Source organism: Bos mutus, chromosome 10 (assembly GCF_027580195.1).
Source record: "Bos mutus isolate GX-2022 chromosome 10, NWIPB_WYAK_1.1, whole genome shotgun sequence".
Classification (NCBI taxonomy): Eukaryota; Metazoa; Chordata; class Mammalia; order Artiodactyla; family Bovidae; genus Bos; species Bos mutus.
Window position 1 is genome coordinate 16745843 of NC_091626.1, and position 9082 is coordinate 16754924.

Here is a 9082-nt window from a genome sequence, read left to right on the forward strand (position 1 = left end):
GCAGATGTGGGATCTCTTTCGACATCTGTAAATATTTGCGCATTCCCAAGTGATAAAGCGGAGCTCTTGGCTCACAGAGGTCAAGACGGCAGGCTCGTTGGGAGAACAGTTTGCTTAGTGTTTCTATAGGCTGTGTTTCCAAGATTTCTTGTCATCTGGGTTTGGAGTGGACACAAGTGGCAGGGCTTTTTGCTTTTTTTTCTTGCTGAGAGAGGATTGTTCAAGAGGAAAGGATGCAAATGGAGATCATTCAAGAATGTAGAAGCGAAGCTGAATGGCAAGGACTTTACGTGGCTACAGTAGAGACACGCCCCCACCCTGCGTCTTCCAGTACAGGATCAGCCTGGGGGTCTCTTGTCCCATTGCGTGGCATTTCCTGGGAGGAGCTGGAAGGGTTACCCCACCCACTGCACTGGGTTTGGTCCATCACCTGTTTACAGGTGGGTGAGGAGGTGACAGATCATCAGGTCTTTTTTTTTCTTTAATGTATTTATTTTTGGCTGCACTGGATCTTAGTTGAAGCATGTGGGTTCTTTGTGGTGGTCTGCAGCGTGGCTCCCAGGCTCCAGAGCTTGTGGGCTCTCTAGTTGTGTCACACAGGGGTGCCCCACAGCTTGTGGAATCTTAGTTCCCTGAACAGGAGTCTAGCCTGTGTCCCCTGCATTGGAAGGCAGATTCTTAACCAATGGACCACCAAGAAAGTCCCTGGTCATCAGGTTTTGACACTCATAGCTGGTGTGGCTATTTCAGCTCCTTCCCCAAGGAGCTGGAGGCAGGGGCGCAGAGGTAGCGAGATGCTCAGATCCCAGGTTAGTGGAGAGTCAGAGGGGAGTCTTATTCTTCTGTGCAGGTCACAGCATGAGTTTCATCATGGTCTCTTGTTCTTCACATTCTGTCTCGTCTACTGCATTGACATCCCCCTGAAAGCACATATCGGAGGTGGCCATCTTTCAGAGGGCTCCATCCGTGAACATGCCCCACTTGGTCACACGTGTGTCCTTTCTCACACTGGCCTGGACTTGGCTTCCCTTCTCCATGCTTTCATTTCCATCTGAGAAGAGGGGAAAAATAGCATCTGTCTCATAAGATCATTGTGGTAATTTAACGAGTTACTCTGTGTAGGATTCTCAGAATAGTGCTTGGTATTCCAGGGTAACTGTTTCTGTCTTTATTTTATTTGATGGCCAACTTCTACTCATCCTGGGAGAGCCTGGGTCATTTGCTCTGTGAAGTCTTCCTTGTCTTCCCCAGAGGTAAATTTGTTTTTCATTGATTTTCAGGTTTGCGGTTCTGCTGTTAATTTGGAGTCTCTGGGGGCAATTACTGTTTGGGACCAGCCCACGTGCTGGTCTCTCCCACTAGACCTAGACGAGGACGGGGACTCCTGGCCAGTCGTATCCAACTCTGTGCCTAGTACACAGTGTCTGCTCTGTGGTAAGAGCTCCAAAATTGTTGTTGCCCAAATGAATGGGAGGATGAGTAAGTCAGAAAAAAATGGTGGTCCTGAGAGCTGACCTGTTGGTTCCTATTAGGATGACGTTGTCTTAACCTCAGGAGACCTTGCTCTTGGCTTCCCTGCCACCCCCCACCCAGCTCTCCTCCCCACACTGTTGGACAGACACCTCATTTTCCCACTTCTCTAAAACGTTTTGGATTCAGAAAATAGCAATCGTTTAGGAAAATGGGTAATTACTGAGGGCTCAATCACGGAAAACATGTAACTCCTGGAGTCTTTAGTGAAATGTCAAGGACTTGATTAGAACAAGCCCAGTCCCTGGTGATTTGAAGAAAATATGATCTGTTTGTCCTAGAGGGGGAAGAAGGATCACTCTGTGTTTACAAACCAGCCTGGCTAATCCCTTCTGACAATATGGGAAGTCATTCTGCTCGGCTGAAGTATTATTTCAAGGCTCCCTTAAGGAAGAACTATCTTCTACTCAATTAAAGCAGAGCCTGAACTTGCTCTGACCCCATCATTCCACGGCCAGGAAAGCAGGCTTGGCTCCTTCCAGCGGGGTGGCTGCCCGGGCTCCAGGCCGAGTGCTGTTACATCAGGACGTCTCAAGCATTTACTGGGGTGAGAAACAGGGGAGGGGAAACCACCCCTCCATGGCTCCCTTCAGCCCGGCCCAGGGTTGGGTGCTGTGCAAGAAAGAGGGTGCTGAAGAGGGAAAGGCCCAGTCCTCCCAGCACTGTGGTCCCCAGGGTGAACCCTGCCGGCCCAGCTGTCAAAAGTGATGAGCAGTGCCCCCTACCCCAACCTAGTGGCAGGTAAGGGCTCCTCAAAGACCTTTGAGTCCCCACCTACCTCGCAGGAGAACTCAGCTTCTGCCATGCTGTTCTATGCAGGTCCGTGACTCCTAATCTGAACCTTCCTGCCAAGCGCCGCCTCTGTCTGCAGGAATGAGCGGTCTCGTTATTTCGTGGAGACCAAACCAAGATGCATGATCTCATTGGAAAAGCACACGCTCAGAGTCTCACCCCCCTCTTCCCCAAGCCTCACCAAGCCCTGGGGGAATCAGGAGGGGAGCGGGCTTAGCCAGACCGACTGCTTAGGAAAGGGTATGTTAGCTCAGAAGATCATCTATGCAGGAAAGTGTAATTTTCCTCTTGCTCTTCTCAATTACAAAATAATAAGATTGTTAAAAATCCAATAGTATGAATGTCAATATTGGCAGGAGCAGCCGCAGGAAATTTAATTGCATGATGGGTGCCAGTTAAAGATGGTATGTGTTCTTCTTGGCTTTTCTTAATTCTAATTAGGATAAAATTTACCAATCTTACAGACTCACAAACAGAGGCTTGTCACCGGGCCAGGCATGGGTCCTAACAACGTTGGCTTCCTTTTCTGAGTCCCGGGCCTTTTCTTCTCTCTAAACATCGTCTCTGATTGGGGCTTTTTGCTGGTTGTGAACATCGTCAGCTCTCCAGTTTCTTTGCCATGTCAGAGGACCAGATGTTTTTTATTTGAGAGCAAATTGACACATTAAATTACACTGTGCAAACATTAAAGCCAGCCGCGGGTAAACAGGCCGAGATTCATTGAATTTTACGGGTCACAATAATGTTTATGTAATTTAACAAATTCCTGCCCTGCTGCTGAGTCTCTCCCAGAAGTATTAATTTAAGAAAGATGGGACCCGCCCAGAGGCACCCCATGCCATCCTCTTGCTGAGGCCCACTGTATTTAGATCTGGGCATCTGAATTTCCCATACAGAGTGGGGAACCACTGGTAGGTCTCACTTTGTCTTTAGTTGTCTACTATTTCCATGTACATGGAACCTTATGAAACATTCCTGGTTGTGGACATCTGTTGGATTTGCCTGTCCAGGATCCATCTATTCTTTCTCTTGATAACTGCACTGTGATTTTTCTCTAGGAACCATCATTTCTGTCTTTTTATCCATTTCCAAGCTTCCTGTGGGGGCAGAATTCACGCTAGCAATATGGGCACATGGTGTACTCCATTCAAGGCATGGCCAATCAAAGCATTCCATTAGTTCCTGGCCTTGTGATTGGTTAAGAGGTGGGAGTGTGATCAAATCCAGGCCCACAAGCATCAGCCGGCCCCAGTGTCTTTAGAGAAACTGGCAGAATAAGGAGCTCTCTTTCCACTGGTCTCATGAAGTGGTAAAATTAAGTTGGGAGTTGCTGGGCACTGTTTGCCACCAGGTGGGAAAAGGCAGCCTGGGAATCAGACCAACACAGAAGAAAGCCAAAATGGAGAAGGGCAATTCCCATGAAATTTTTTTGAGCCCTTGGATCCAGTTGTGGTTGAAATCTACACCTGAGCTTTGGGGTTATGTGACTTAATAAACCCACTGTTAAGGTTAAGCTAAGCTGAGCTGAATTTCTGTGACACTGCATATTCAATGAAGCAAGACATCACCCCCACCTCTGTAGAAATAGGACCCCTTTCCTAATTTCCTGCAACACTGGCATTGGCTCCCATGGGTGCCCCTCTCATCTCTGATTCTCTAGTACTCTCCTAGGAGACCCACCACCCTCCACTCCAGCCAAGTTCTGTTTCTAAACATACCCTGCTTTTTGCTCCTGCCTTCCTTCTCTCATTTTCCTCTTATTCCCGACAGTGCCATTCTCCCCCACCCCTCATCTACCTGTCCGTCCTTCAAGGCCAAGTTTAATTCTGCCCGCAACGCCCCCACCCCAACAAGGAAGCCACTCTACCTATTCAGAACCCTCTGCTCTGAAATCCCAGATGCCTTCAGTAGGCTCCACATCTTTTGGCCTTTATAAGAATTAAAGAGTTATTGTACTTTTATTGTTTCTTGTATTATATGGTTGATTTTCCTCATCTGTTCTCTCTAACCTATAAAATTCCCGAAACAGTGCTGGACACAAGAAATCATAGATAATTAGTATTTGAAGGTATATTAAAGATTAAAAAGATCACCCTGCCCCACAGCTTACAGGTGAGGAAACTGAGGCCCAGAGAGGTGTGCTGACTTGCCCAAGGTCGTGCAGTTAATTTATGGCCAGGCCAGGGTAAAATTCCAGCTGAATGTTCTTTTCACAACACCAAGTTCCATCAATTTGGTTGATTTATTTTCTGGTTAAGTGTATGTACAGCTTGAACTGGCATCGTACCATCTATTAATGGTCCTGAGTCAGCACCTGCCGAAGAAATGAAAGGTGGACTTGCCTGAATCAAAAGATCTGGTTTCAGCTTCCAGCTGGGCTGTATGACCTTGGGCAAGTCCTTCTGCCTCTTTTTTTTTTTTCTTTCTCATTTTCACAACTACAAAAATGAGTCTTGGCCTAGATCTGAGGACAAGTTTTATTTGTGGCCTTCTCCCAAGAACTGGAGGTCCTGTCTGCAGCACTGTGTGGGAAGGATCTGACGTGGCATTCAGCTCAGTAGAAAAGAGGGCCATGACCTGTTACCACTGGCTCAAGTTCAAGAACATGGGTGGAGGCGTGTCAGATACTGCCTCACATGGACAAGATGCTTTCTTTTTTTTTTTTTTTTTAATATTTATTTATTTTTGATTGCATTGGGTCTTAGTTGCAACATGCAGGACCTTTCCTTGCAGCGTGTGGGCTCTCTGGTTGTGGCTCGTGGGCTCCAGAGTGCCTGGGCTCAGTAGTCGACCTGCTTAGTTGGGCTTAGTTCGGGCTTAGTTGACCTGCAGCATATGGGATCTTAGGTCCCCAACCTGGGATCAAACGTGCGTCCCTTACATTGGAAGGCAGATTCTTAACTGCTGGATCACCAGGCAAGTCCCATGGATGAGATGATTTCTGAGGTCCCCTTCTATTCTGTTATCCTAGGCAGTTAAGTACTGATGCCAATGCAAACACAGAGCTCATACTCATCTTTGGGGCCCCTGTCAGGTCCCATCAGCTCTGGGCTGCCTCTCTGTGTAGCCTTCTGTGCCCATGGCGTCATGAAACTTCCTGACTCCAAGATCCACATCTCTACCCAACAGAAGTTCTCTTGGACCCTACCCTGGATCCACTGAGTAAGATAAATTTGGGGTGTGAACTTGGCAGATCCAGGAGGTCACATGACTGAGAAGAGGTATGAGGTTATGGAGAAAAACTTATGGTTGGGGAACACAAGGGGACCGAGGAATCTATTTCCATGTTTTCACTGGTGTCCTTCTGGCAACAGACATCTTCCCAACACCCAAGGGGAAATAGGGACCTGGAGCAGTAATCCATACAACTCTGGTGTGGGTTCCCCTGGAGGGCCAGGGGCCAAGAATCTAGGGTCAGCTGGGGGATCTTGTCTGCCAGTCTACTCCTTCTAGGGGATGTCTGCATGTGGTCCAAATTCTGAGATGTCAGAAAAGTACCCAACTTGGAGGCTTATATGCTGTCCTGTGTCTGAAGTTCTGACCTTTCACTAGGACCCCTTTCTTCCTCACTTTACCCCTCTTTCAAGTGGAAATAATAGTCCTGATATTGCAAGATTGTGATGAAAGAGTCCACTGAAATAATTTACATGAAGTGCCTGGCACACAGGACCAGGTGGTATCTGGCAATGTACCTTCCTCCCGAACCCCAAACCCATTCTCCTCCAGTCTAAGGACATTCAGACACTCATTTAACAAACTGTCTCTGCATGCTGGGTGCTAGTAATGCAAAGATGAGAGAAACTTATTACTTGGCTATCTTTTAGTCACAGGTAACTGGAATAAAGTCCAAAGTACTTATGGAAAAAGGAAGTAGGATGGAGATCTTCTGGGTTATAGAAGTAACTGCCTACAGGCATGGCTGCATCCAGAAACTAAACTGATGGCATTGGGTCTTGACCGCTCTCTTCATCTCTCAGCCTGGTTTTCTGCATGTAACAGGCAAGATGGACATTGGAAGCCCAGGTCAGTTTAACAAACCCAGAACAGATGGAAGGAAGTCTTCTGATTGGCCTGGCTTAAGTCGTGTGCCTGTGATGGATCCAATCATGTGGTTAGGTAAGATGTGTTGGTCAGGGTTGGGTCATGTGACCAGGGAAAAGGCAGGATGGATGGCCCACCCCCAGTGCTCGTAGAAGAAGCTTCCTCTGGGAAGGAAAGGGTCTTCTCTCAGGAGAAGCTGGATGGAATAAAACCACAGGGGTCTGTATAGAATGGCTTTTGGACAGGCGTGGGGGAGGAACACATCCTCTTCTAAGAAAATGATTAAAATGTTCCCTGGATTCTTTCTGGCTTTCCCTTGGGATTTCATGCACAGCAGGCTTCCTGTGCCCCTTGCTGGGCAGGGATGACAATTCCTCGGCACCTAGTCCCTGCCTGCTGCCCTGTCCGGGGGCAGGGAGCCAGTGGCAGTGTAACCAGAGGTCTCTAGGTCTTTAGTTTTCTCCAGAGAACGTAATGACATGATGCTGACCGCACGGGCCATGGACTGGGGCCTGGCGGCAGAAGCTTCTGAGGCTTGTGGTTTGGTTCCTGCCAATGTCAACTCCTTTCTGTCTAACTTTAGAAACCCACGGTTGGCTTCCCTTGCATCAAAGAAGTCAAAGTAGTCAACTCCAGAGGCTGTGTATTTTTAAAACAACAACAACAACAAAATCAAAACAAAACCAAAAAGGAAGAAAAAAAAATCCAGTGATCTTTCAGAGCCAAGGAGACTCAGCACATACACCCCTAAGCTTCAGGGAAATGCCCAGTGACTGTGGTCAGCCCAAATTAAACATATCTACTCTGTTTTTAAAGCTAAAAAAAAATTCTAAATGACCTTTAATTAGTAGACCCACTTCTTTCCTTCCCATCAAAGCCAAGTGTTTCATGCAGAACTACATTTCCTAAAAAGGCCTAGAGCTGGAGGCTAAGCTCCCTCACCTTGCACGGGATAATGACCTGCAGACAGCATTCCTGCCCAGCTTTGTGGTCCCCGGCTGTACTGCGTGGGGTGCTGTTGCTGGAGCAGAGGGGTAGGAGAGTGGCCAGGCCATGAAACCTCAGTAAGGAGGCCTGGAGTTCCCCAAATCTCCACTCTGTTCTTTTTTTAACTGTGCAACTTTGAGCAAGTATCCTAACCTCTCTGGTCTTCATTTCCCCATCTATAAAATAGAGGCCCCCGATACCAGGTAGCCACCTCTGAGTGAGAGAAGTGGGCTTTACCAAAAGCCCCAGACCCTCTACAAAAAGATGAAATTGTTACTAATCTGTCAAAATGCCTTGACTCCTTTTCCCCCTTTTCTTCTTCCTCTTCTTTTTATTTAAACATGTTTCCCCTTTTCTCTGTCTTTGCCCCTCTCCTTGGATCTTCTTTCTTGGTCCGCTCTTCCCTTGTCCCCGGGGCACATCATTCATCTGGTTTCTAAGCAACAGGAAGCTCAAAGGTGATGTTGGTACTAGGGAGAAGGGGGGTTTCCCGAAAGGGCCAAGCTGGATTTGTATAGGCATCATCACCCAGACATTCTATTTGTGCATCTTTTCCAGGTCATCTGTCCAGATCCAGCCCCTTGGACATAGAGCTGTGAGAAAACATTCGTCCTTTTAGATCCAACTCGTGGTGCAACCCTCAGGAAATTTCCCTCTGCATGCTGCCCAAGTTGGCCAGACAACTTATCCTCTGATCAGGGGGGTCACACATCATCCCAAGAGAATGGTTATTTTTTTCTGAAGGCTGTAGGGCAGTAGAAGGAGAGGGAGGAGGCTTAAAATAAAATACACACACACACACACAGTAGACCAGTGAGTAACACTGATGGGCTCACACAGACTTCAGGATTAATTTATAGATGCTTCTTAAGCTGAAGTGACTTGTTCAGGCAACTGGGACAGGCCAGACCACATTCCCTCAGCTCTCCATCTGCTGAACCTTTCTGTCCTCAGCCCCAGCTAATGCAGAGGAAGAAAAGCAGGGGCACTGGCCACAGGCCCCGGTGTGATCATGCTCCAAGTCTCTGCAGTCAAGCCTCCCAGAATGTTAGAGTCCTAATACTTGTTTTCAAATTTCTTTAGTTTTGTTTTTTTCAATCAAGGCAAAGTTTACAGAGAGTGCAATGTACCTGTCTTTAGTGTGCAATGCAATGACTTTTGATGAACCTATATACCATATCAGTTTAAAAAATACTAGATAGCATGTTAAAAAGCAGAGATTTTACTTTGCTGAAAAAAGTCCATATAGTCAAATCTATGGTTTTTACAGTAGTCATGTATGGATGTGACAGTTGGACTGTAACGAAGGTTGAGTGCTGAAGAATTGATGCTTTTGAACTGTGGTGTTGGAGAAGACTCTTGAGAGTCCCTTGGACTGCAAGGAGATCCAATCAGTCCATCCTAAAGGAGATCAGTCCTGAATATTCACTGGAAGGACTGAAACTGAAGCTTGATGAGAAGAGCTGACTCATTAGAAAAGACCCTGATTCTGGGAAAGATTGAGGGCGAGAGGAGAAGCAGGTGACAGAGGATGAGATGGTTGGGTGACATCACCAACTTAATGGACAAGAGTTCGGGCAAACTCTGGGAGATAGTGAAGTATAGGGAAGCCTGGTATGCTGCAGTCCACGGGGTTGCAAAGAGTCCGACACGACTGAATGACTAAACAACAACCGTATCAGTGACATTATAGAACATTTCCAACACCCCAGAAAGTTATTTTGTGTCCCTT